Source organism: Acinonyx jubatus, chromosome B2 (assembly GCF_027475565.1).
Source record: "Acinonyx jubatus isolate Ajub_Pintada_27869175 chromosome B2, VMU_Ajub_asm_v1.0, whole genome shotgun sequence".
Classification (NCBI taxonomy): Eukaryota; Metazoa; Chordata; class Mammalia; order Carnivora; family Felidae; genus Acinonyx; species Acinonyx jubatus.
This window is the reverse complement of record NC_069385.1, coordinates 68,986,697-69,013,666: the sequence shown is the minus strand read 5'-3', so window position 1 is coordinate 69,013,666 and position 26,970 is coordinate 68,986,697. Positions and strand designations below refer to the sequence as shown.

Genomic DNA, 26,970 nt, shown 5'->3' with positions numbered 1-26,970 from the left:
GAAATCTGGATTTAAAATAATTGACACCTAAGGGAAAACTTATTAAATGTAGTAATCTTTATCCACCATGTAAAAGATATTTAGATCAAACATTAGAGATGAAGACTTTCTTTTTCCCTCCCCTTTTAAAAAATTAACTATATAAATATGAGTAACGATGTCTATTATTAAATAGGAAGGCACCTTAAAAGACAAGAATAAGTGGAGTTATTCTGTCAAAGTTAGCCACATTCAAAATATATTCCCCCCAACTTAATTCAAAACAGAAAAAAAAAACAGATGGTGCATACAAAGCAGTGACATATGATGACAAATTTAACTAACAAGCATTTGCATCTTTTAACATAACATGATTTTTCACTTAGGTGCAGATAGATGGTAAATTTTTCAAAAATCGGTAATTCCCACTTTGAGTTTAGGGATTCCTATGGGAATTTGTTTTATAGGGAATTTCTCACTACTTAATTTTTTTTTTCTCACAATTGCATTTACTTTCATCAGTCAAAGTTCAAATCTTATTATACCTTAAGTTTGAGAAGGAAACTGATCTTGAATATAAGGAATTTCACTCCTGGGATCTCATTTCAGTTACTAAAAGCCATATGGCTAAAGAATTGCTATGTTCCATAGTTTAGAAGTGCAATAGATTGTGCTGTGGAGGGACACCTAAGGGAAGGATAGGTTTTTTTTTTTTTTTTTTGAGGAGTTTGAATTAAAAGAACATATATAGCAATGAAATTGAGATAAGAGGACTATGAAAAAAAATATGGGGGAAAATCACTTCTGTGGCTCTTGAAAGAAATAGCAATATCCATTTACATTTAACATCATGGCTTTTGAGTATGGAGCAGATTTTACTTGACTCTAAATTGAAATAACTTTGTATCTCTCTTGTTGGTCCTAAATAAAATTGTTTCCCTTTCTGGTTTATACTGCATGTGTTCTCATTGTGAATGGTCAAGACAAAGATGGGTGAGATATTGTTTCATGGGCTTGGCATTCTTCCAAATTGTGACCATGAACTTCATACTTTATAAGTACAAATGCTTTGCATGACAGATCGCATTGATTCCATGTGTACTCCTTTACTAAGGTAAGCATGGCATCACTATACGTCAATTCAAACCACTGGCACATGCAGCTTTTTCCAGAAACCTGATCCCTGAGAGTCTGTGTATTAATGATTGCAGCTTTCTGAGTGACACCAAATAAAGGTGCAATTGAGTTGACTTACGATGGAGAGCGTTATTTTAGCTAAGAGTACTTAAAATGGAAGAAGAATATAATTTAGGCTTTTTAGGCTAAACTTCTTTGACCATGTTGGTTGTGGGCAATTTTTCAAATAAAAGAAAATATTTTCTTAGTGTATTTCCAAGAATAAGACCACACGTTTTAATATTTACAGGGATCATAGGAAAGAGAAAAGGATCCTTGCATAAAGGTTTAAAAAGTTGGGGGAAATGTTTTTCATGTGTGTGAGGGAGATGTTTTTTGAGAGAAAATAACTCAGTGGTACTCTCCAAGCATATGGAGCTTCATTATGAGTAACTGGCGGCTTTTTATCTCAAAAGAAGGATTACGTGGAATAAATAAGAAGAAAGTTATATAAGACATATAAATAAACTTCTGAAAGTCAGGTTGGACGACTCATAGACCTGATTTTCAAAAGCTGATTTGAAGAAGTTGCTGGACAGCATGAGAGAGACCTGACTTTTTGACATCCATATGTGTTTTGTTGTCTTAAGACTTCTTTACTATTGTCTGCAAAATGAAATGGTATGGTTTTATTGCAAACGGCTGCCTGCCTTTGTCTGGAACCTTAAGTATCTTTGGAAATTAGACATTTAAAATAAAGATTATTTGCCGTAACATAAGCCATATTTTGATCATCAGAATTTGTAGCAGTTGTTTCAGGATATCATGGGATTTTTCTTTGTTTCCATATTTTCCCCTTAAATTATACACATTTCCTGACCCTTTGCCAAGCCCGTGGTAGTGAAACATTATTTAGGAGATCAAACACAGATCATATGAAAGAAACATCTGTTGTAGCTATTGTTTTTCAGAAGTTCAGGTTGCCCAAGAGGTCCACCAGGCAATATTTTCCAATCATTTTTATACAACTGGGGGATCTTGGTGGCAGCGAAGGATAAAAGGCTGTTAATTTAATGTTTGAGATGCGTGTGTGTCCTGAAGTTATTTGTACTGAAAATGTTGTGGAAGAAAAAAAATTCCATGGTGACTGTTTTAGGTTGTTTGTTTTTTTTTTTTTTTTCCTGCTCTGCAGCCTACTAAGGGCAAACATGCTTTGAGAGTGGATAAGAAAAAGCCAAAGAGCGGAAGGGATGCGAGGCAGCTGTTGCTTTAATTGTTTCTTGCTTTTCTAGTCCCATCCCCACCTATCACTTTAATCCCCAACATTTTCCTAACTCAATCCTCAAAGCACAGCTCATTTTCAGGGAAGAAAAAGCTTCCTTCCAGGCCAACATTCTTCTCTACTCCCATTTCTTCTACCCGCTGCCTGGTAGTCAGCTGTGGAGCCTGCAATTCTCTTTTAAAACAGATCAAAAAGGGAAAGGTAATTTATATTTTAATGACAAGGCTTGGTTATGTGTTGGACACAGAGGGTTTATAGCCCTGGGAGGTAATTACTTGGGTTGAAAGGTGCTTCATCTGTTCAGATTGCAGCTTCCAACAGGGTGATGTTCTCAGTGAAACTGGTGATGGCAAAACCATCTGAGAAATCATGCAAGGAAATTTCATTAAAGGAACATTTCCCTTGTTCTCCAATTACTAAATTTAAAATTAATTACAAATTTTATTACTTTTATTAAAACAATCCAACTGAAACCCTTAATATGCTGTATAAAATTTACTATGTGGGATGCAACAAAGGATGGTCCACAAAGCCCCGGACTGGGCTGCTCAGGAAACAACAGCATTGAAACTCACTCGTTCTGTGACCCTGGGCCTGACCTTTCAATTCCATTTTAGCTTGTGCCACATATGATCCTACAGAATATAGCAAAAAATCAGATTTTTTTTTCCCGCAATTGGCATGGTCTTTTACATAGAATCCATTCTATCTGAAAGATGGGAGAATCAGAGTTAGGAAGGAACATTATTTTGTTACCTATATGTCAGAAGATGTTTACTTCAGTCTCATTTTGAGCTTAAAGGAGAATTGAACTAGTTAATATTCTCACATAGCTTCATTGTCATCATCATACTACTACCCATGACAACCCCTTTCAAAATACTATATTATCCCAAGGGCTAGAAAAATATTGTACTATCCAAAAGATCAAGAATGGAGTCAATAACTAGTGTTATATGGAATAACAATATGATGCAATATTATAAGAGACATTAAATTTATTTTAATGTTTATTCATTTTGAAGGAGAGAGACAGAGCATGAGTGGGGGAGGGGCAGAGAGAGAGAGGGAGACACAGAATCCAAAGCAGGCTCCAGGCTCTGAGCTGTCAGCAAAGAGCCTGCCACGGGGCTCGAACTCACTCAGATCATGACCTGAGCCGGCTGGACGCTTATCTGACTGAGCCACCCAGGTGCCCCATAAGAGACATTTAATATGTAATTTTGAAACTTTTATTTTAAAATAATTTTAGGCTTACGTTAAAATTACATTAGACAAAATTAATTCAGAAAGTTCCCATGTATACATCACCCAGCTTCCCAACATCTTGTATAACCTTAGCATAATTCTCAAAATTAAGAAATTGAGTTTGGTACAACACTCTTAACTGGCAATTTTATTTGGATTTCACCAGTTTACCACTAATAATACTTCTTCTCTTCTGGGATCCAATCCAGGATACCACAATTCATTTAGTTTCATGTCTTCTTGGTCTTTCCCAATCTGTGAAAGTTCCCTAGCCTTTCCTGTCTTTTACGATTGTGATAGTTTTGAATAGTGGTGGCTAGTTATTTTGTAGAATGCCCTATAGTTTGTATTTGTCTCATCTTTTTTTTTTCATAATTAGATGAAGGATATGCATTTTTGGCAAGAATACCATAGAAATGATGTGTCCTTGTAAATGTATCATATCAAAGGGTACGTGATATTGGTATGTCTTGTTTAAACTTGATCACTTAATTAAAGTGGTGTCCGCTATTCCCATAATGCTACTATTTTCTCCTTTAGAATTAATTAATATCTTGGGGGGAAATAGATAATTTGAAATGGAAAAATATCCCCTTCTTTTCCAACTTTTGCCTACTGCTTTTGGCCTCCATCTTTGGATCTTGTTTGCAACAATTATTACTGTAACTTTCTAATGTTCATTTTCCATCTCCTTTGTCTTTCTACATTTATTAATTGAAAGCACTTTGTAAGGAAGAGCTGCTACTTCTTCCTCATTTATTCAGTATGGGATGCTCGGTATTTACCTTATTCTGTAGGCTATAACCTAACACTATCTTTGTTAATTTTCTTTCTCAAAAATTTCCAGCTTCGGCCAACAGGAACTCTTACAGGTTGGCTTTATGATCTTTCAGTTTGAGTACTTCCTTATTGTATGCCGCCACAATATACTCCAGGCTTATTTTGCATTTGCTTGCCCCAGCCCTGGAATCAACTATTTTGTCAAAGAGCACTTGATTCCTTTAATTAGAGAATGCTATCGAGACATCAAGATCTGGGTGCTAAGTGTGTTCACTGCTACTAGCATGATATTTAGTAACATCCATCCAAGCCGTCTCAGTAGATGTAGGATATATAGTACTCAGCCAAACATACACACATGTCTTAAGTTACATATCTGAAGTTGCCTTCGTGGCATAAAACCATGAATTCATACTGAGACTTCTCATTGTAATCCATCACCACATCCCCTACTCCAGTCTTCTCATATTTTTAAATTGCAATTTTTTTCTGCAATTTTTCAAGTAAGAAACTTGACTCTCATTATCTACAATATACTTACTGATTCTTTCAAACCTAATATACACAAAAGTTATTTTCAGAATTGCTTACCCATACCCCTGCAAGAAACAAAGCTGCTAAATGTAGTAAATGTACTTTCTTATAGTTCTTTTTGCCTTTGACTTACAGTATCCAAAATATTGATTCCCAAAGTAACTTCAGGTTAGTTCTTTTCTTTAAAAAAAATTTATTTATTTTGAGAGAGACAGTGAGAGCATGCATGTGCATGGGTGGAGGAAGGGCAGAGAGAGAGAAGAGAGAATCCCAAGCAGGTTCTACACTGTCAGTGTGGATTCAATCCCGGGAACCTTGAGATTAGGACCTGAGCCAAAATCAAGAGTTGAATGCTTAACCGAAGTCCCAGGATAGTTTGTTTCTTACCTACCCACCGTATCGTGGGTTTTTATTCATTTGCAATATACTAAAGTTTATTTGTTGAATTTTTTTGTTCCATTTTGTTTTCTCCTCTCATTCTAGTTGAATATTTTCTATCTAAAGACTCTACAAACTATATAAAAGCTCTCTGTCTAGCCTGAGATCACAAAAATTTTCTCCTATATTTTCTGTCAGAAGTTCTATGGTTTTGTATTTTACATTTTGGTCTATGAACATTATGAGTTAATAAAATATGGGTTGAGATTCATTATTTATACCGGAAACATGGATGTGCATTTTTTCGATCACTATTTTCAAAAATAGACTATGCTCCCTTCACTGTAATTCCTTCATACTTTAAAAAAAAATCACTTGAGGGGCACCTGGGTGGCTCAGTCGGTTAAGCGGCAGACTTTGGCTCAGGTCATGATCTTGCGGTCTGTAAGTTCGAGCCCTGCGTCGGGCTCTATGCTGACAGCTCAGAGCCTAGAGCCTGTTTCAGATTCTGGGTTTCCCTCTCTCTGACCCTCCCCCGTTCATGCTCTGTCTCTCTCTGTCTCAAAAATAAATAAACATTAAAAAAAAAATCACTTGAAATGATGCTGTGGGTATTTTTCTGGACTTTTCCCCATTCATTTGCTTATCACTTCACCACTACCACACTATTTTGATGACTGGAGCTTCATATTAAATCTTGAATTAGGTAGTGCTAGGCTTCAATTTTGTACTTAATTTTCAAAATTAATTGAACTCTTCTAGTTTCCTTGCTTTTCCATATGCAGTTTAGACTCAGGTTATTAATTATCCACAAAGAAAAAGAAAAAGGCCACCTGGGAATTTGATTTGGGTTGGGTTGAATATATATGAATATATATATATATATATATATATATAATATAAATTTAGAAATTATTTATTTCTTAATAGTATTCAGGCTTCCAATCCATGAACACTGTATATCTCTTCATTTATTAAATTTTCTTTGATTTATTTCATCAGTGTTTTATAGTTTTCAGCATGCTTATTGTATGCATATTTTGTTAGATTTATACCTACGTATATCATTTATCTCTGTTGTAAATTTTACTGTACTTTTATGTTTCAATTCCCAGTTATTGCTTGAAAGTATATAAAAATACAAGTGATCTTTGTATATTGATTTGATATCTTCTGAGCTTTCCAAACTGACTTATGAGATTTAGAAGCTTTTTAAAGATGCTTTAGGATTTTCTACATAGATGTGTTGTTTGTGAATACAGATATACTTCTTTCCATCTTCCCAATCTATGTGCCTTTTATTCTTTTCCATGTCTTATTCAACTCTCTAGAACTTACAGTACAGTTGAATAAAATTGTGAGAAAGGACATTTTTGCCTGGTTCTCAGTCTTGTGGAAAAGCATTCAGTCTTCCATCATTAACTATAAGGACAATGCTCAGTTTTAAGTAAAATCCCTTTATCAGGTTAAGGAAGCCTTCCTTTACTGTTAGTTTCCTGAGAGTTTTAAATAATGAATAAATGTTGAACTTTGCTAAAAGCTCCCCCCCCCAAATATATTGACAGGATTAGATAATTTTCTTCATTATTCTGCTAATATAATGAATTATTTTAGTTGATTTTCTTTTCTTTTTTTTTTTTTTTGGAGATCTTGCTTCTTTTTTAAATTATTTTTTTAATATGAAATTTATTGTCAAATTGGTTTCCATACAACAGCCAGTGCTCATCCCAACAGATGCCCTCCTCAAAAAAATATGGAACACTTCACAAATTTGCGTGTCATACTTGTGCAGGGGCCATGCTAATCTTTTCTGTGTCGTTCCAATTTTAGTATATGTGCTGCTGAAGCGAGCACTATTTTAGTTGATTTTCTAATGCTGAACCAGGTTTGCATTTCCTCAAATGAACCCCACTTGGATGAAGTCTATTTTTCTTTTTATATATTCCCGGATTTTGTTTGCTAATAGTTTGTTGAGAATTTTTGCATCTAAGATCTTATGGGATATTGGTATTTAACTTTCTTTTCTAATCTTTATTTGGTTTTGTTATTAGAGTAATGCTGACCTACTAAAAGGAGTTAGGAAGTATTTCCTCTTCTTCAATTTTCTAGAAGAGTTTGTATTGATTTGGTGGTATTTCTTCCCCAAATATTTCTCAGAAATGACCTGTGATGGCATTTAGGGACTGGACTTTTCTTAAGTGAAGTATTTTAAATTATTAATTTAAATTCTCTTATAGGTATAGGGACATTCTGTTTCTTCCTTCTGAGTGAGTTTTGGCAGTTTGTATCTTCCAAGGAGTTAGTTGGTTCATTGAAATTGTAGAATCTATAGGCATAGATGTCACTGACATCTATATTTTTATAGAATCAGTTTTGTTTTCATTGTTTTTCTCTATTTTCATTTTTTAAAATTTTATTCATGTTTGCTCTTAATTTTATTATTTCTGTTCTTCTGCTGTCTTCACATTTAATTTTGGCTTCATTGTTTAGTTTCTCAAGCTAGAAGCTAAGGTTATTGATACTTTACTTATTTTTTCAAAACAAGTGTTTAGCTCTATTAATTTTCCTCTACACATTGCTTTAGATATATCCTATAAATTTTGGTGGGCTATATTTTAATTTTATGTCAACTCAAATTTTTTTTTTAATTCCCCTTGAGGCTTTCCCTTTGCAATATAAGTTATCTCAATGTATGTTATTTAGTTTCTAAATATTTGCAGATTTTCCAAATATATTTTTGTTTTGATCCTACTTTAATGCCCTTATGAACTTCTATTTGTGTTATTTTTAGTCTTTTTAATTTGCTAAGATTTTGTTTATGGCCAGAATGTAGCCTATGTTGACGAAGATTTCATGTGTACTTGAAAAAAATGTGCATTCTGCTATATTCTTTCAATAAGATCAAATGTATTAAAAGTATTTGTTATGTCCATCATATACTTACTGACTTATTTGTTCTGTTAATTCCAGGGAGAGAGAGAGAGAGAGAGAAAGAGAGAGAGAGGGAGAGAGAGAGAAGCTGAAATCTCCAACTATAATTATAGATTTGTCTATTTTTCCCTTCAGTTATTTTGCATTTTGATTAATATATTTTGAAGCTCTGCTTTTAGATATGTAATAGTTGATAAGATTTTAATTAAATATAGACTGACACACATGGATTTATCTCAAAATGATTCGGTATAAGAAATAAAAAAATTCCCATTTATAATTCTTTGAACATATGTTGAAAATTAGAGGCCTGTATCTTGTACTTCATATTAAGTCAGAAAACTTTTCATGGACATAACAGAAATTAAATAGTCCTTGAAGGGAAGCTAATTCATTCTGCTGTTTCTTTAATACGTCTGGTATCGCCAAACACTGAAAGCGTTTACCTTTTAATAAACGGGGTCAATTTTTTTTTTTTTTAGTAAAACTCAAGACGCTTAGTTATTTTGTGCTTGGTTCTTAAAATGACATATTTTGCTTATTTTTGAATATCTTTATTTATATACAATTACCTTTAGAGATTATACTTGAAGGGTTTGGGAGATAGGATTTTAGGAGTCCTCAACATTCACACCCTCTCGTGTATATGCACAATCCCTTCACAATCCCTTTCCCTTTAGTGTGGGCAGAAGATGTAAGTTTGATGGAATATCATTTCAATGATTACTTTACATTAAATCTAAGGGACTTTCTAGATATAAAGATGTTAAGTGTTTTGTAATCAGTAGACATTAAGTTAATTAAAGGAAGATTACCCAGGTGAGCCTGACTTTATCAGGTGAATTCTTTAAAGGAGTTTCTAGAGTCAGAGGAAGAAAAATTCAGAGAGATGTGAAACAGCAGATATGCTCTTCTATTGACCTTGAATGAGTACTTTAAATATTTGAGTTACCATAAATTCCTTGGTATAGTAGAGAAAGAATCTAAACCTTAGGGAGGAAAAAAATACTGGATTGGATTTGTCACACACACACACACACACACACACACACACACAAACCCTAATTATATTTCCTGACAGGACTTGGAATATATTCACCAAAACACTGAAAGAATTTTACAGATTATGGAGCATTAGCATCTTGTAAAGTATTGTAGTGACTGTAATTGTGGCTGTATTGTAGTGACAGTGCTGCTGTCATTGACAAGATTTCTCCTATTTCATCGATTATAGCAAGCCCCTAAATGGCAGGACAAAGTAGTAGCATTTATGGAATATGTTATGGCATATGTTTTCCATAATATTGAAGAGAGCTAGTGTGGTAATCAGAATGGTCTGACTTACAGGGATATTAGTGGTGATAATTAATCATGGGAATCATAGAATCTCCTCTTTATAACCCCAAAAATTCTAAGACTAGAGATTCTAGGACCATGATGATCATTGCCACTTTCCCAGTACCCAGGCCTGAGTCAGTTCCTAGTTTTCAAGGGAGGCCTGACAACAAAGTTTGGTTTGAGTTCGAGAGCTGGCAAGAATGGCAATAAATGTGGATAAGGTTACTTTTCTTTTCAAAAACTTGATGGATTTTATTTAGCCCAATATACACAGAATATCACAATTTTCACCTTTCAGTGAGGCCCATCAGGAGCTGATTTTACACCTCCATTTAGAGACAGTGAGGCATTGTGAGTCCCAGCCATACTTTTGTTAGCGTGGTGTGGGTGGGGACCAATGAACTGCTGAACATAAATACCTGGCCAGTTCTCTGGCTATACTTCAAGAGTGGAATACCTGCTAAAAATAAAAAACAAACACAAAATTGAATCCACAATATTAGAATATCCAAATTGTCCAGGATACAATAAAAAAAAATCACTCATTATACCAAGAACAAGGAAATCACAACATGAATGAGAAAAGACAATGAACAGATAGATGCCAACACAAATATTAGAATACTTAAAAAGGATTTCAAAGCATCTATAATAAAAATACTTCCACAAAGAATAGCCATTCTCTTGAAAAGAAAAAACGTAGAACACCTCAGCAAAGAAATGGATGTTATAAAAAAGGAACCAAATGGAAACTGCAGTACTGAAAATATAATAACCAAAATTAAAAACTTGCTAAATGGACTCACTAGGAAAAGACAGAGAGTAGAATTAGTGAACTTGAAGATTGATCAATAGAACTGAAACAAAATGGACTAAAAAAAATGAACAGTGTTCAGGGACTTGTAGGAAAATAATGAAAAGCTATCATTTCTCCCACAGAGTGGTACTCATGGTGGCAGCGTCCACCTGCACAGTGGGAGAAGCCAAGGTCCCCCGGGCCGGGGCACGGGGGGCGGGGAGGAGGGGGGAGGTGGGTGCTTCACCTTTTAGACCTTTTTCTCTTGAAATGGTGCTGCTTTGCTCTCTTTCACCGGTTGTCATGAGCGAGAGCCTCTGCCCCAGGAAAAGGAGAAGGAATGGCAATGAAGATCATCATCTTCCCCCACCCCTCCACCACCCTAGACCAAAAGGAGTGCTGGAAACCCTGTCTTTCATGATTCCTGGGACACAGTCTTCAAGCAGTGGTGGAAGCAGCAGCAGCAGCAGCAGTCTGCACTGCACTACCGCCCTTACTTCCACATCAACCAGACCCTGAGGAGGTCCACGTTCATAGCCTACGGCACCAAGGACACGATGACCTCCAACATGATGTGCGGGCCGTTTCTTGCCTTCTGTGAAGGGATAGCGCCATTCAGATTTGGTATTTCAGCTTAAGATGTTTTTAAAAATTGCACAAAAATATGCCTGTTGGCTTTTCAGGCTAAATTTGAAATAATAGGTTAACAGGCAGTCGTTTACCTGTGGTTTTGCTGCACTATTGCAATTTCAAAGGGGCTTTGAAACAATTTTTTAGAGGATTCTTTTCAGGGTGGATATCAAATCTATGTCAGGGTAATGGTATGAGGAAATCTCATGTGCATATTGAATCCATAGTTTGTCTCATTCAGACTGATTTCCAAATCTGTCAATTAGATATCCTACTTTATGTAAAAAAGCCTTGTAAAAATACAGGATCTTGAATTTTTTTAATTCAGTAAAGTAGTAAAGAGTATCTAGTTTCCATGAAAAAAAAAGTTATCATTCTTATCATTAGAGTCCCAGAAGGGGAGGAGAAAGGCAATCATACCGCAAAAGCTGTACTGAAAAAGCATCTGATGAAGTAAAGGCTGAAAGTTTCCCAAATTTGATGAAATACATAACTTTATACATTTAAGAAGCTTGTGAATGTCAAATTAGATAATCCCAAAAGTCAAACAAAGATGCATCATAATTAAACTTCTGAAAACTAATACAGATGCTGCATTAACTTTAGGAGAACAGCAAATAAGAGCAGATATCTCTTCTGAAACTATGGATGCCAAAAGCAAGTGACACAATATGTTTCAAATAGTTGAAAGAGAAGTGTCAACTTCTATATCTATTCTTCAAATTCTATATCCGGTGAGACATCTTTCAGAGATGAGAAAGAAATCAAGACATTTGCAAATGAAGGAAAGCTAAGGGAATTTCTTACTAACAAACTTACCTTTAAACAATGGCTAATCAAAGTTCTCTAAAAGGGCAAAAAATTGTAACAGAAGGCTTTGACTTCAGAAAGGAAAAAAAAACACATTGGAATGTGTAAAATGAGGGGTGAAATAATAGATGCCTTATTACTCATGAGTTTCCTACATCATATTTGGTGGTTTGAACAAAATATTTTAACACTGACTACTGTGCTGCTCAATCTGTATAAAGGAAATACTTAAGACAATTATATTTTTTAAAAGGGAGGTTAATGGAACTTAAATGAAAGTAAGTACACTCCACTGAATTTGGTAAAATATCAATTGTAGTCCACTATGATATTATGTAGGTATGTTGCAATATCTAAAGTAGCCACTAAGAAAGTTTAAAACTCAATGATACTATAAATAAACTGTGACGGAATCCTAAAAGAATGTTAAAATAACTCATGAAAAAGTAATAAAAGAGAGCAGAGGACTAAGAAACAGGCAATATACATAAAGCAAATAACAAAACAGACTTGAGCTGTAACATATCAATAATTACCTTAAATATAAATGGTCTAAATATATAAATTAAATTAAGTTGGTTGAGTATAAAAATAATTCAGGTATATGTTATCTACAACTGGCTCACTTCAAATACAATGGTATAGGTAAGCTGAAAGTAAAATGATGGAAAATCTTTGGAATTAGGACTAAAGAATTCTTAGAGTTGATACCGAGAGCATTATATACTCTGAAAAAAATGACAAATTGGATGCCATGAAATTAAAAAATTTTTTGCTCAATGAAATAACCTATGAAAAGATATAAAGATAAGCTAAAGACTGGAAGCAAATATTTGTAAACTACATGTTGGACAAAGGACCAGTATCTAGAATATATAAAGAATTTTCAAAACTCAATAGTTAAGGAACAATCTAATTAAAAATGGGCAAAAATTATGAGTATACATTTCACCAAAAAGGATATGTAGATCACAAATAACACATGAACAGAGGTTTAAGATCATTAATTATTAGATAAAGCAAGATAAAACCATAATAAAATACCACTATACATTTATCAGAATGGCTAAAGTAAAAAATACTGATAAGCATACAGAAAAATTGGATCAGTCATGTATTGCAGGTGGGAATATAAAATGGTGTAGCCATTCTGGAAAATAGTTTGGCAGTTTCTTATAAAACCTAATGAGCAATTGTCATAGTCCTTAGCATTTTAGCTCTTGGGTATTTATTCCAGAGAAAGAAAAATGTATGTTCACACCAAAACCTATATACAGATGTTCATAGAAGCATTATTAGTAATAGCCCAAAATGGAAAGAATCCAGATGTCTTTCAATGGTTGAATGGTTACAATTAAACCAATAGAAGTATTTCCATACCATGGAATACTACTCAGAAATAAAAAGGAACAAATATTGATCCATGCAACAACCTGGATGAATTTCCAGAGAACTATGCTGAATGAAAAAAAGCCAATCCCCAGAAGTTACATGCTGTCTAATTCTATCCATATAACATTCTTGAAAGGATAAAATTATAGAAATGCGGAACAGCCAGGGCCCAGAGACAAGAGGTGGATGTGGTTATGAAGAGATAAGGGATCCTTTTGGTGATGGAAATGTTCTATATTTTGACTATATCCATGTCAGTATCTGGGTTTTGATACTTTAATACAGTTTTGCAAGATGTTACCATCCAGGGAAATTGGGTACATGGAACACAAGTCTCTACATTATTTCTTTCAGCCGCATGTGACTCAAAAACTATCTTAAAATCAAAGTTTAATATTAAAAATGATAAAGAATTTAAAATACTATGAACACAAAACAGTGACATTAATTACCATGCAACTCTATACCAGTACCTTTAAAAAACTGAAAGAAATCCAGGTTTAGTGGAAAGAAAAAAATGCCGAGAAATCAACCTTCTTGGTACATTCTGTGCTTTGAGAGCATCCAGTGTTTTACTTCCAGACCTAGCATGGTTTATCTTTCAGCTCTTAAGCCTGTTGAAGTGTACGTGCTAATGCATTTTACACTCCTCAGCGTACAACATTGTCGCTATTTACCCTCTTCCCATCAAAGCAGTTGCTCAAGTGTTTGTTCTCAGCCTTCCTTTAGTGGACACATTCTAAGAGAGGGCCAGTCAGCTATGGTCATCATAGGTCTCCTGTTGATGACTGTGCAACCAAGATCACTGTCTAGGGATCACCGCAGACAGGATCAGGATGACCAATACAAACTTCTTTCTCATCACTACAGCATCTAGTCTCCTGGGGTGAAGTTTGCTAAGGTATTATACTCCCTTTGTAGCAAGTTGATACATATATGACTCACATCTCTTTGCTTTCTTTCCCACTTATTCTGTATTTGCCAAATCCTCTGTTAATTGTCTCTACCTACTCTTCCATTCTAGTCTCAGACCAGTTCTGATAGGGTAGACTGTGCTACATAAACACATTTTTCTCTGGGTTGGAGGCTCTGGATCTTCCCATTATTTCAAATTTATTCAGGGACTAAGGTGCAGATGGAATATTCTATTCTCCTTCTCTAACTTAGGGAGAACATCTTCATTTGTATGTAAAACTATAATGAACTCCCTCTGGTAATCCAGGTAGATCACCCTACTCCTCTTACACTGATGCCACCTTTCACCTAATGAGGTTGATTATGAAAGGATTTGCCTAACCCATCTTGGAGGAGATAGGATTGTGGAATTAATTTCTTCTAGAAATTAATTTTCTTTTCATGCTCTGATATGAGAACTCTAATAGGACTTCCAGATATGTACATGCCTATATCCAGATATCTTAATAATTTTTGCGCCTCCTTTCTGCGGGTGGAGTGCCTCATTTGACCAGCTGTTTTTTTTTTAAGCCTTATCTGAATATTTTTATTCTGTTTAGTGAATCACTAGATTTTAACAGTTGGTGGTGGTGCTTTGATTTTGTTGCAAATGGTTCACAACCATAGATAGGCCTTCATCACCTCACTGTTACTCCAGTAATTAGAAGTATGATGCTCCAGTGAAGGACCTGCTTGTCAGGCATTAAGTTTGCTTCACTAAATCTCAGTGAATGACTTTATGAATACAGGCAGGTCATACTCTTTTGGCAATATCCAAAGGTGTTATGAAGGTGTGCTTTACAACCCTCCCAGTGAACACTAACTACTTGCTATCTATAACTGGGGAAGGAGAAAAAAGTATTTATGAGGTTGTTTATCACAGACATTCATCTAGAGTCTGGACAGTGCGCTAATTCTATGGTCATATAATCATTGCTGTTTTAATTTATAGCAAACCATTCCAAAGCCCTATCCTATTATATAAAAAATAAAAAAATATATTAAATGGGAAATTGGGATTTACCAAATACCTCTCTTTCATGATGTCAGTGGGTCTGTGATTTCCTACTTGGTAATAAGAAATATTGATAAGGTTTAATCAACTAACAACAGTGGGGGCAAATCTGGCATTTCCAGGGACATGGTATGGATCTTTGTACTCATGTTGTGAACTGTCATTGCCTCTTAGTTTCCTCGATGTAACTACCCATAATACAGATGGCTCACCTACTAGTGATATTCACAACTGGCCCTGCTTTGTACCCTGTTGTTTGTGGATTCAAGATGAGTGATAGTAGAAACTCATTTTTTTTGAAGGAACTAATTTCGGAGGGACCAGAATCACACTAGAATGACATCCCCTGGACTTGCTTCCCCCAAATGCCACAGAACATCTCTTCTAAACCCTGACCCACTTTCATCGTATCCTAGCTTGCTATTCCCTGGTGGCCCTGGGACACTGCCCAAGCCTTAGTGGCATTTATTCCAGTTATTCCATGAGATATTCCTTTTACTTCTTGTGTTTTGCTAGTGCATTATAAGTTGATTTATGTATATGCTTGTGGCTTTCTTTCTGCTCTCTCTCTTTTTAGAATTCTTTCAGTATTTTTCCACTCTTTCTCATTAGTTTATAAGTGCTTTTGTAATCCCCCACAGTTCTATGTATAGTCAACTTTTGATTATCTGAGCTAATGGAGGGGAGCATTAGCACGGATGATATCAGAGGACAAATAAATTTCCCAGGGGTTTGCATCAATTCTGTGAAAGTATCTGAGTCCCAGAGGCAGAGCAACTAAAATCTAAGAGAAGCAGAGAGCAGAGAAGCATTCTGAATGAAAGAGTGAGATGTCACATTCTCACAGGGCTGTCACCTACTACCGCAGCTGCTGGTGAAATTTTGTTCTACCCTGGCCAGACTGTTGGGAGATTCTCAAGAGAGGGGCTTCAAGGATCTTTGGACATGAATCCCACTCCACTGGCCCTCTCCCTTTTGGCATCAGTGTTTGGCTTAACACAGTATTGGGCCAGGGCAGTAGAAATGCCATAAATGGATGAAAGAAGAGTAACAGGGAATTCTTGGATGAGAAATCAACAAAATAGAGCCTTTAGGAAGCAGGGAAGTGAAACACTGTTTGTGAAAGCACCTTAAGGGGAGCACATGTTAATTGGATAAAGGTTTTTCCCTTCAACATCAGCTTCCAGCTCTCACCTTCAACATAGCAGGTGCTTTATTCATGTTGGAGGAAGGTGAACAAGCAAGCAGAAAGAGAAAAGAATGAAAAAAGTGATAAAAATGTTCTGAGTAGTCTGGAAGCTACTATTCACTAAATCTACTTTCTGTGTAATTGAACATTCTGTTTGCATACTATGGGTATTTTAAGAATAACTATAGGAAGGCCGTCTGGGTATCTGGTTAGAAATGCTTTTCGTTTTTTATTGTTGAAGACCAAACCTATGCAAAAGTAGTTCTTGTGGTTTCATGGCAGGGGACCAAGGGAATTAACATTCTTTGAGCAGCTACTATATTCCAGGTAAGCACTTTCATTATTTCATCTTGTTTATTACTTACAAAAATCCTATGAAATATTATTATTATGGCTACTTTACATGTAAAGCAACAGAGGGTCATGGTTGTTAAGTATGTTCCCCAGTGTCATCCAGCTAATAAATATCAAACTGGACTTCAAATCAGTCCCTTTCTTTTGAAACCATCTACTCTTTATTCTACACTGTGCTGCTTCGTGGTAATAATAGTGGCTAAAATTTAACAAATTCCTGCTGCGTGAAGGCCTTATGTTTATGTAATTTTTAATCTTCCCATTATCCTAGACAGGTGGTATTGATATCTACATTTCCAAAATAAAGATAGAGCTACAAAGCTAAGAATGATAACCAAGGTCACTGGTAGAGTTAAGATTTCAACTAAGTCTCTTTTTGAGTTATGCCGAGAATTTTCCCACTATATTCTGGTTTCTTTTTGTAAATATCATGTTCTTTCACTTGGGCCACATATTATTCACTGTAATCAACCCCAAAATTTTATTGTCGATAGTTCACTGCAATATCATCATTTCATGATTCTCGAGTAACTTTATGTTTCAATTGTAGAAAGACAACTTCTGTGCCTGTATTCAACCCCAAGTCCACACCTAAACACATGCACACACAGGCAGATATACATTTATTATTTCACAAGTTTCCACATTCCTATTGCAAAAAGAAATCCAGTTTCAGATAATGCTCATAGAACTAGAACACATTTATAAGGAAAGTATAAGATCTCACTACCACTAACAATCATTACTTTGTATCAGATAGTGCTAGATAGAAACCTGATTTAGAAATTTGCTGTGGTTCTCCCTCAATGTGAAAATCAGTCTCAGACTTCAGGTGAAACAGCATAATCCTTACTATTAATGTCTACAAAAGTAACGTGGCACTTTTGATCCGTTGATCTTTTAGTTTGGAGGAGAATGAGAGAAGCTGAAGTCATGAAGGTTCTGAAAGTCTATTTTGTATTTACTTGTAGACACTATTGCATTTGTGTCTCACTGGTGTCTTTGGCAACAGGGACATATGGCCTGTCTCTGGGGAAAGCTGTTTCACCTGGCAAAAAGGCCTCTCCAGAGTCTCTTTGGGCACAGGAAGGGAGGTGGCCAGCTCTTCCAGGAAGAAGGTGGTCGCAGAGAAGCACGTGAGACAAGATGTCTCTCCTTGCCCATGGTAGGCTGTTGCTTTGGAGTTCTCACCCAGCATCCTCTAATTGCTTTTCCTCCACACTTGTCCTCTGGACAACAATATCGCAAGAACAACCTACCAGTGTCTCTGGGTGATGGAGAGTGAATTGGATGGACATTTTCGAATAGCAGGAGGAGAGAGAACTTGCAATCAAACTCCTTCCCTTTCTAGATTCTCTTGGCATGGCTGATACTCCATCCTCCTTCAAGGTCTAGGTTGCGACCCACACAGCTGGCCAGGGGGGGATCTTTTCATTACACAATAGAGAATGAGATACAGGCTGGGTGAGCCATATCCTGTAGGGCCCAGTGGAGGGGTAACTAAGAGACACCCAGGAAAAACTCCAGCAGAAGCCTGGATTTTGCATGATGGGCCACTCCATAGTGATCCTTCCAGAGGCTCATCCTTCAGTGAAAGAGAAGGGAAGGGAAGGGAAGGGAAGGGAAGGGAAGGGAAGGGAAGGGAAGGGAAGGAGAGGGGAGGGGAGGGGAGGGGAGGGAAGGGAAGGGAAGGGAAGGGAAGGGAAGGGAAGGGAAGGGAAGGAAGGAAGGAAGGAAGGAAGGAAGGAAGGAAGGAAGGAAAAGAAAGAAAGAAAGAAGAAAGAAAGAAAGAAAGAAAGAAAGAAAGAAAGAAAGAAAGAAAGAAAGAAAGAAAAAGAAATAAAACAAAACTAGACTTCAGGGTGACTGTTGCTGAAATCAACTTGCTCATTCCATGATTTGATAAGTGCTTAACCCTTGCCAACTGTGCAGTGTTAGCACTACACTGTTTTGGAAATGTATGGATCTCATATTTTAGTACTGATCATACCTGCCAGGAGCCCCCTACGTTTCCAGGTTTGAATCCTCTTGACTGTCTCTGAATATAGAGGCTGGTTCTCTGACCTTCTTTCAAGGTCATCGGGTTTTCTTTGTACTTTTATGTCCTTTCAAAATTTTCTGCTTTCTTTTTGATTTTACTCTTTTTCAATTTATTTATGTGTGACAGCCTCAATCATCCAGTTATCAATTCAGTAAAATCTGTCTTGCAGAATGTCCATTTTATCATTCAAGCCTGAAATCTGTTCTGCAATCCTTTTATTTCCCTCCTGAATTGCTTTCAAAGCCCTCTAGGGAGCTGGCCTGCAAAAATAGAGAATTCTCACATTGTTTCGATGAAAGGTGCTATATAACCACACAGCAGGATTATTGTTCCCTTTTCTCTTTCATTGTGGTCGCCCTGACTGATCTGCTCTGCATTGCAAGCGCAGTGGCCTTTTTTCATCTTAATTTTATTCACTGCTGTGGTTACTTTCTTTCTGGGAACATCAGATAGGTGTTAAGTAAAAGATGGGCATGGGTGTCACAAGGAGAGTCTAGGCACCTCCCTTCCCCTGTCACTGATTGCTAACACTTTGTCTGACCATTCAGCTGAGCCCAGCTGCCACTGCCATGATCTCTTCCCTGACTAGGCCCAAGGTCCCTGGGAGGTTTTGCTTTGTGCATGGAACTAGCCTAACCCAATCAAGGCAAACTGCAAAATTAGATTAATTTAACTCGTTCATCTAGGTGTTTAATGTAATATTTTGACAGATCTGCATAAACTGAACTTCCTAAATTTGGCATAAGGGAATAAAATTGATGGATTCAAATTCATTTCTGTTGGTGAAATGCAGAGATTTGTAATCCATCAGCTGTTCTCCCTAATGCACCATCTAGACAGCTCATGCTGCCTTCGGTTGGCATGAAGTGCAAACACCTCGGCTTAAATAATAGTAGCTGCATAACAAAAATTAGCAAAGCCAGTTTTAAGTGAAGATTTGACATTAAATCAATATGTTTCAAAACAAGCTGAAGCCAGGAATAGAGGGGGAGATTAAAAATTGTGCTATTTTTAACTCCAGAAGAGGAATTCAATATGGCTCATAGGAGAACATTAACTATTAAAGACAAAGCAATAAAAAACTCAATGAAGAAAGTCTTTGTGGTTGTGGGAGGTGGCACATATAGATGTGTCTACATGTTGGCTCTGTGTATAAAATCATGGGTCTGGGTGAATATACACTTCCACTTCTTTTGTTTTTTTTTTCTAGAGAGTTTCCTAGGGTAATTAACTGAAATGACGATGTGCAGAATATTGAAACACAAAATAATTTAAAAAGAAATGATACAGCTGTGTAAGGTCCTACAAATGCTTTCAGGGGTGGGGGCAGGGCCCAATATGTATAATGTTTATTTATCAAGATATATTATGGTGGTTTGAGTGAATACACGACACCAGGTTCATAAAAAATAAAAATCTACCATGGTGTGAAAAGATATGAAAAGTGGCAAACCATTTATTTCTAGGTTTTCACAGTGTGTGTTCTGTTCATGCTGTGTAAGGAAACGAAGCTTCTTTTTTGAGAATTCTAGGTTGGGGACTGTTTCTTCAACCAGAAGAGAATGTCTTCAGGTGAATATGTATGTTTGAGTGACATTTCAGTTAGTCATGTATGAAAACGTACTGTAAAGATTTCTATGTCGGTTATGAGTCTAAACACCCTGACCTAGAAAATGATTAATGGGGATCAAGTCAGTGACCCACAGAAGAAACACTATCCTATAAGTGTTTATTTATTTATTTTTTTAATTTAAAGTGTTGGGAAATGGGTGGTAAAATAATTTAGAATTACAGAAATTTATGGCTCTAAATTCCCCTATTTCAGTGAAACTAAATTGCTTTGATACTATTGCTTTGATATTAGTGCTTCTAGATCCTCCCAGAGGTATCAACAGAAGAGTTTACAATTTGTTTATGTCACTCACAACCGTACTTGACAGGAAGGTAAAATGTCATTGATTGTAAGATGCATCTTGATTTCAGAGAGGTAAAATATGGGGGAAAAGCACATTTTAAAATTGACAAAATTGGGTCTTATACAGATCAGACCCAGTTAAGTCATTTTACAGAGAATGAACTTAAAGTCTAGAGGGCCTGAAGGTTACACAATTGCTTAATAATGAGGCATGGCCAGATACCCTGGCCATCTGCTCAGCTTTTCTCATGATGCCCTGCACCCTGCCCTATGGCATTTCCCCCACTTATACTATACTTACTCAAAAGTTAGTAAACTTTTCAAGTACAAATAAGCAACCAAATAAGTTAAACACATTCACCTGTGTGTATATGTGTGTGCACACGCATGCATACAAACACACACTATTCGCGCATTCATCCGATCACTCATTCATTTATTTGTTTACAGAGTTTTCCAGTGTCATCATTAGGATTGTTATGGTTAAGTGAAGAATTTGGAATTAGGTGACTTTAACAATATTTTCTAGCTCTAAATTTTTCTATTCCATGTATTTAACAACCACATTTACTCATGTATAACATTCATTACTCGGTGTTTCGGGGCATCTGCTTTGTGTCAGTAACTATGCTATCTACCAGGGATGTGTTGTGATTCTGTGCTTCGAGTTTAATTACTCAAATGTTTATGTGTTTACAATCGTGGTGAGTGCTATGAGGAAGGTGAGTGCTGTGAGCACAGGTAACAGGGAGGATGGTCTAATTTAGACCTCTCTGAGGAGGTGTTATTTAATCTGACATCTGAAGGATGAAGCTAGATACAGAGAGGGAAGGCCATCTTTCCAGGCAAAATGAACTGCAAGTGTAATTGCCAGGAGTCAGGAAAAACTTGAGCTCCTCAGTGTTGGTGTCAAATAGAGATCCATGACAGAGTTTTGGGCTACAAGAATCCCACACTAGAAAGGAGAAGGGGAAGAAGATCAGGTATTGATTTTTTTTTTAAACATCTGGCCGAAAGAACTCACTGGAATGCTGAGAAAAAATATTACCTTTGTGAACAGAGAAATAAGGATGAGAATTGACTTGAGGTATTTTGTGTTGGTGTTGTTGTTGTTGTTTTTTTCCTTGTTTATCTGCTGTCTTTATCTCAGTGGTCATGAATGTTTTACTCTTCACTTAAAAGAGTTAAGAGCAATGAGATCAAGAAAAGCAGTGAGATAGTAAAGCATTCAAGAACATTAAGATAAAGTTGTGGAAACATGCTTTAAAACCTTCAGGGACAATGTGATAAAGGAGTGAAGAAAGTAGTAAGACCTGCCCTAAACTGATAAAACTATAGACCTGGTAGTTTCAGTTTTGCCACAGGGCTTTCCTTCAATTTAATTCAGCTTACCTGTGCTTATACTGTTTGAGTTAAAATAATGACTAACATTTATGGAGCACTAACAATGAGTTGGATTCCACTGTCCAAAATGGTAGTCATTAACTACATGTGGCTATTGAGCACTTATCTGATTTGAGATGTATATAATGGTAAAATATATAACAAATTTAAACGACAGTTTGTTTTTAATAATATGAAGTAAAATAGCTTCATACTTGTGACTTCTTATTAAAATAAGAATATTTTGGGCATATTGGGTTAAGTAAAAAATATATTATTTAAATCAATTTCACCACCCCTTTTTACCTTTCTTCTCATGGTTACTAGATAAAATGACACATGTACCTTGCATTTTATTGGACAGTGCTGGTCTAGTTATTGGGAATGAGGTATACATAAAACATACAAAGTCCCTGCTTTCATGATGCTGACATCCCTCTAGTGAAGACAAACAGGAAGCTAAAGCCAAGTAAATAATAAATGTTATCAAGAATGATAAAGCACATTTAGAGGATAGAGAGATTGTGGGTGACATTTTGAATACTTGAATCAGAATACATCTCTCTAGTTAGAGAAGAGAGAGAGGGAGAGAGCCAAGCAGATGTGGGAGAAGAACATTCCAGGCTGAGAGGAAGACCACAAACAAAAAGATTCTAAGATAGGAGGATGTAGGTGGAATACAATGAGGAAAGAAGAAAAAGATAATAGATAAGGTTGGAAAAGCAGGGATTAGCCAGGATAGGCCTTTGTTGATGAGAGTTAGGATTTTTCTATTTTATTCTGAATGAAATGAAAAATGTAAGAATCATTCCCCTCCAAGTATCCACTTGCCTTTATAGTATGACTTTGTAGCTCTTCCTTACAATGAATGTAGATGGACTTTATGACTTATTTTAACAAATAGAATGTAGCAAACTTATATTGTATGATTTCAGATTCCCATGCCTGAACCTTAATAGGCCTTGCATAGTTCTGTTCCCTTGGAACCTTGCCAACTTCCAACACAAGCCCAGGCTAGCTTGCTACAAGATGAGGAATCACCAGAGATTAGTCCACTGGGTTGTCCCAGTTGAGACTCCAGACATGTTGGTAAATCTAGCTAAGATCAGCTGAACTGTGCTCAGATCAGCAGAACTTCTTCCCAGTTGACTTTAGATTTTAAGTAATAATAAGTGATTATTATTTCAAACCACTGAGTTTTAATGTGTTTTCTTATGCAGGTAAAGAGAACTAATGCAGATGCAGAGATTTTAAGTTTTATGAAATAAATGACATGTTTAGTGGTGTTAAAAGGTGATTCAATGTGAATAGATATTTGAGATTTAGAGCCAAAAACATTTTCTGATGATATGGATGTGAGGTGTGGAAGACATAGAAAAGGCAAGAATGACTCTAACATCTTGGCCATTGCAACTGGAAGAATGGCATTATCATTATTAAGATGGGGCAAACTGGCAGGGAAAGTTAAAAGTCCAGTTTTGCACACGTTAAGTGAGAGATGTTTATTAGTCATCCAAATTGAGATGTCAAATAGAAAATTGGTCAGAGAGTTCAGGAGTGAAATCTCAAGAGGATTCCTAAATGGGGGAATAAATAGCATTGTCAGTGGTATTTAAAGATATGAGACTAGATGAGATTGCTTAGGGAGTAAAAGGGAGGAAGGCTCAGGATTGAAACTAGGGTATTCAATATTTGGAGCTTGGGAAGATGAGGAACATCTTGTATAGAAAGCCAAAAATGAGGGTTACAGATGAAGGTAACCCAGAAGGAAGCAAAGTGAAAACAGAGTTTCAAGAGAGACAATTCAACTATATCAACAGCTGATAGATCAAGAAAGCTGGGAAATGAGAAGCTAGCATTTATACAGAGGTGGTGTTTTTTTGTTTGTTTTTTGTTTTTTGCGTTTGATAAGAGCAGTTTCTGTAGTGGGTTGACAAAAGCCTGGTTGAAATGGTTTCGAGGGATAAAAGAAAGGACTATGGGGGAAGAGAAGACAGAAACTGTTAAAAAAAAAAAGATTCAGAATGGCTGCTAGAGAATTACTAGTTCCATAGCTTCATTTATTCAAGGCAAGTCTTATTGTTAATAAGCGGAACCAAAGCCTGTGTATTTGGCACTATACCTGACTGAGTTAATAATGAGGTTATTTAAAATATATCCTAGAAAGAGAAAATACACTGTAGGGTATATCTTCAAAAATCTAAAACTAAAAGTAACTTGGTTAAAAAAAAAAAATACCGTAAGGGTGTGTGGGTGGCTCAGTCGGTTAAGCGTCTGACTCTTGATTTCAGCTCAGGTCATGACCCCAGGTTGTGAAATCGAGCCCCAAGTTAGACTTCACTCTGGGTGTGGAGCCTGCTTAAGATTCTTTCTCTGTCTCCCTTTGCCCCTTTCCCTTCCTCCCACCTACCCACTGGCACGCTCTCTCTCTCTCTGAAAGAGAGAAAGAAAGAAAGAAAGAAAGAAAGAAAGAAAGAAAGAAAGAAAGAAAGAAAGAAAGAAAGAAAGAAAGAAAGAAAGAAAGAAAAGAAGAAAAATAAAGAAGAAAGGGTAAAGATGAAAAGAGTCAGAGGATTTGAGATTCCAATCTGAAGATTTTTTTTTTTTTTCTCCACCAAATTTATAATAGCAGAGGAGTAGCCTGGACATATACAAGGTAGTATCTGGAGAGTGGTGTCCTTAAAAACACAATGCCTGTAGAAAGTATCATCTTTGATAAACAAGGTCTAGGGCATTGATTTTCAACAAAAATCATATGACACCCTAAAGTTTTTTTTGAAAACTTATGGGGGAATATTTATTGTTACAGTGACTGAGGAGTAATGCACAAATTTAAGGGCAGTACCAGGAAGCCAGGTACTTCAATGGTTGGAACGATATATTGCATCTATATCCACTAGCATGTAGTTGTTGCATTCACAATAATTCTACATATGTTAGTATATTTATATACTTTATTTTAAAATATGAAATATCAGTTTGCAATTGGGTATTGTAGATTGGCCTGCAAGTGAACACTTACCAGTGTGCACCAGTGTGCACTCTAGCCACACGTTGTTTTCCAATGAAGCAATCAGCTTGCCAAAATTAAGTAAACATTTTATAAAGAAGGATGTTGACAAAGTTAGCAGGCATATATCATACTTCCAATGTTTAAAGGAAAACTTTAAAAAATCTTATACTGTCTCTGGAACAATCTAAAAATTGCTTCCATTAAAAGTATAGTTTCCACATGCTTCATACATGTGCATACATGGTCACAAATGGTAACCTTCACAGTGCTGAGGAAAAATGAATTTTACCAAGTATGCGAGATGTTTTTGGTATGCTGACCAAAGAAATCCAAGTGAAATAATTTTTCTCTTCCATTGAGCAAAGATACTGTTGAAGAATAATCGATGAGATGGCAAAAGATGTCAAAAATTAGCTGTGAAATGAGCTGTAGTCAAAATGAATTTTCATTACAAGTGGATGGAACTTCCCTTTGGATAATGAGGCTTTACTGCCTGCATTTGAAAGGTTCATACAGAATAAAAAAGTCATAGAGGAAATGTTATTTTAAAAAATTACTGATTATAAATATGAAGGGCTTGTCCGTATTTGAAACTCCTAAAATTATTTTATGGAAAAATATATTCCCTTTTTGGGGATCATTGCTTCTGCTACATATGGGAATGCCAGCTATGGGTTGTTGGCTCTGTAGGTTTATAGCTAACTTAAAAAAATGTAGCAGGTGTTTTAGCAATTCATTGCATTATTCATGAACTACCTGTAGTCCTCAAGAATTTTTATGAAAAACTCCCCAAATCAATGGCTGTTTTTAACAGCATTAATCACAAAATTAATAATAAATCTTCGAGTGATTGATTTCACACAGAATATACTCCAATAAGAGATTGAATATCTTATCCTAGACACAAAAAGTAAGATCGTTCTCAAAGAACATACTTGAAAACAGATTCTGGTTAGTATTTAATATTGATTCACTTTAAAAACTCTATTGGAAACACAAACATCAAGATTGAGATACTGTGAATGGATGTGACTTATTTTTTCACGTGTGCTTGGTCACCTTAAGCTGCAACAGGACTAGATCAATTTTATCAAAATGAAGTAGATAATCAGGGGATTTATCAACAAATTTATACTATTTAAAAACGACCCTGCCACTGAGAATTTTCAAAGTGTCTATCTTTGCAACACTTTAGATATTAAAGATATTAATTGGGAATATATTGCTCTCATTTTTATTAATGAATAAGATATGATGGTTAGATTTAAAGTTCTGACTGTATTCTATAATACCAGATTGGGTGATTAATCCATTTGAAATGATTGTGGAACATTTCAGCCAAAATATGCAAAAAGAGGTAATTGAGCTAAAACACAACTTTTAGACCAAAGCACAATTTAATTAGTCTAATTATGAAAGGATTTGGACCCACTTAAGACTTTCATACCCATGTCTTTGAAAATTAGTTAAGTTACCAATAGCTTTTTCTTCTTTTTGACAACACAAGAATTTGAGGAGATTCTAGATTAATGGTATAGTTTCAGCAAAAGCAGCAAAACTATTTGCTAAAATATAACAGATAAGGTATAAGGATTCTTTTAAAACTGCAGAACCCCAAATATTGTGAAACCAATGGAGCCACACTGCTGAAAGTTACTTCAAAACTACTTATATTTTAAAATGTTTTTTGGGGCACCTGGGTGGCTCACTCGGTTAAGCATTGACTCTTGATTTTGTCTCAGGTCATGATATCATGGTTCGTGGGTTCGAGCCCTGCATCAGGCTCTGCACTGTACGGGGCCTGCCTAGGATTCTATCTCTCCCTCTCTCTCTGCCCCTCCCCTGTTCGTGCTTTGTCTCTCTCAAAATAAATAAATAAACTTAAAAAATGT

General features: G+C 35.9%; 1 non-coding gene across 1 annotated transcript; it reads right to left on the bottom strand.

Annotated features, from left to right (window-relative positions):
* Positions 1-7,064: 7,064 nt before the first annotated feature.
* On the bottom strand, positions 7,065-7,171 carry LOC113599024 (U6 spliceosomal RNA). The gene has a single exon (XR_003419764.1). It is a non-coding gene; the product is annotated as a U6 spliceosomal RNA (small nuclear RNA).
* Positions 7,172-26,970: the final 19,799 nt, after the last annotated feature.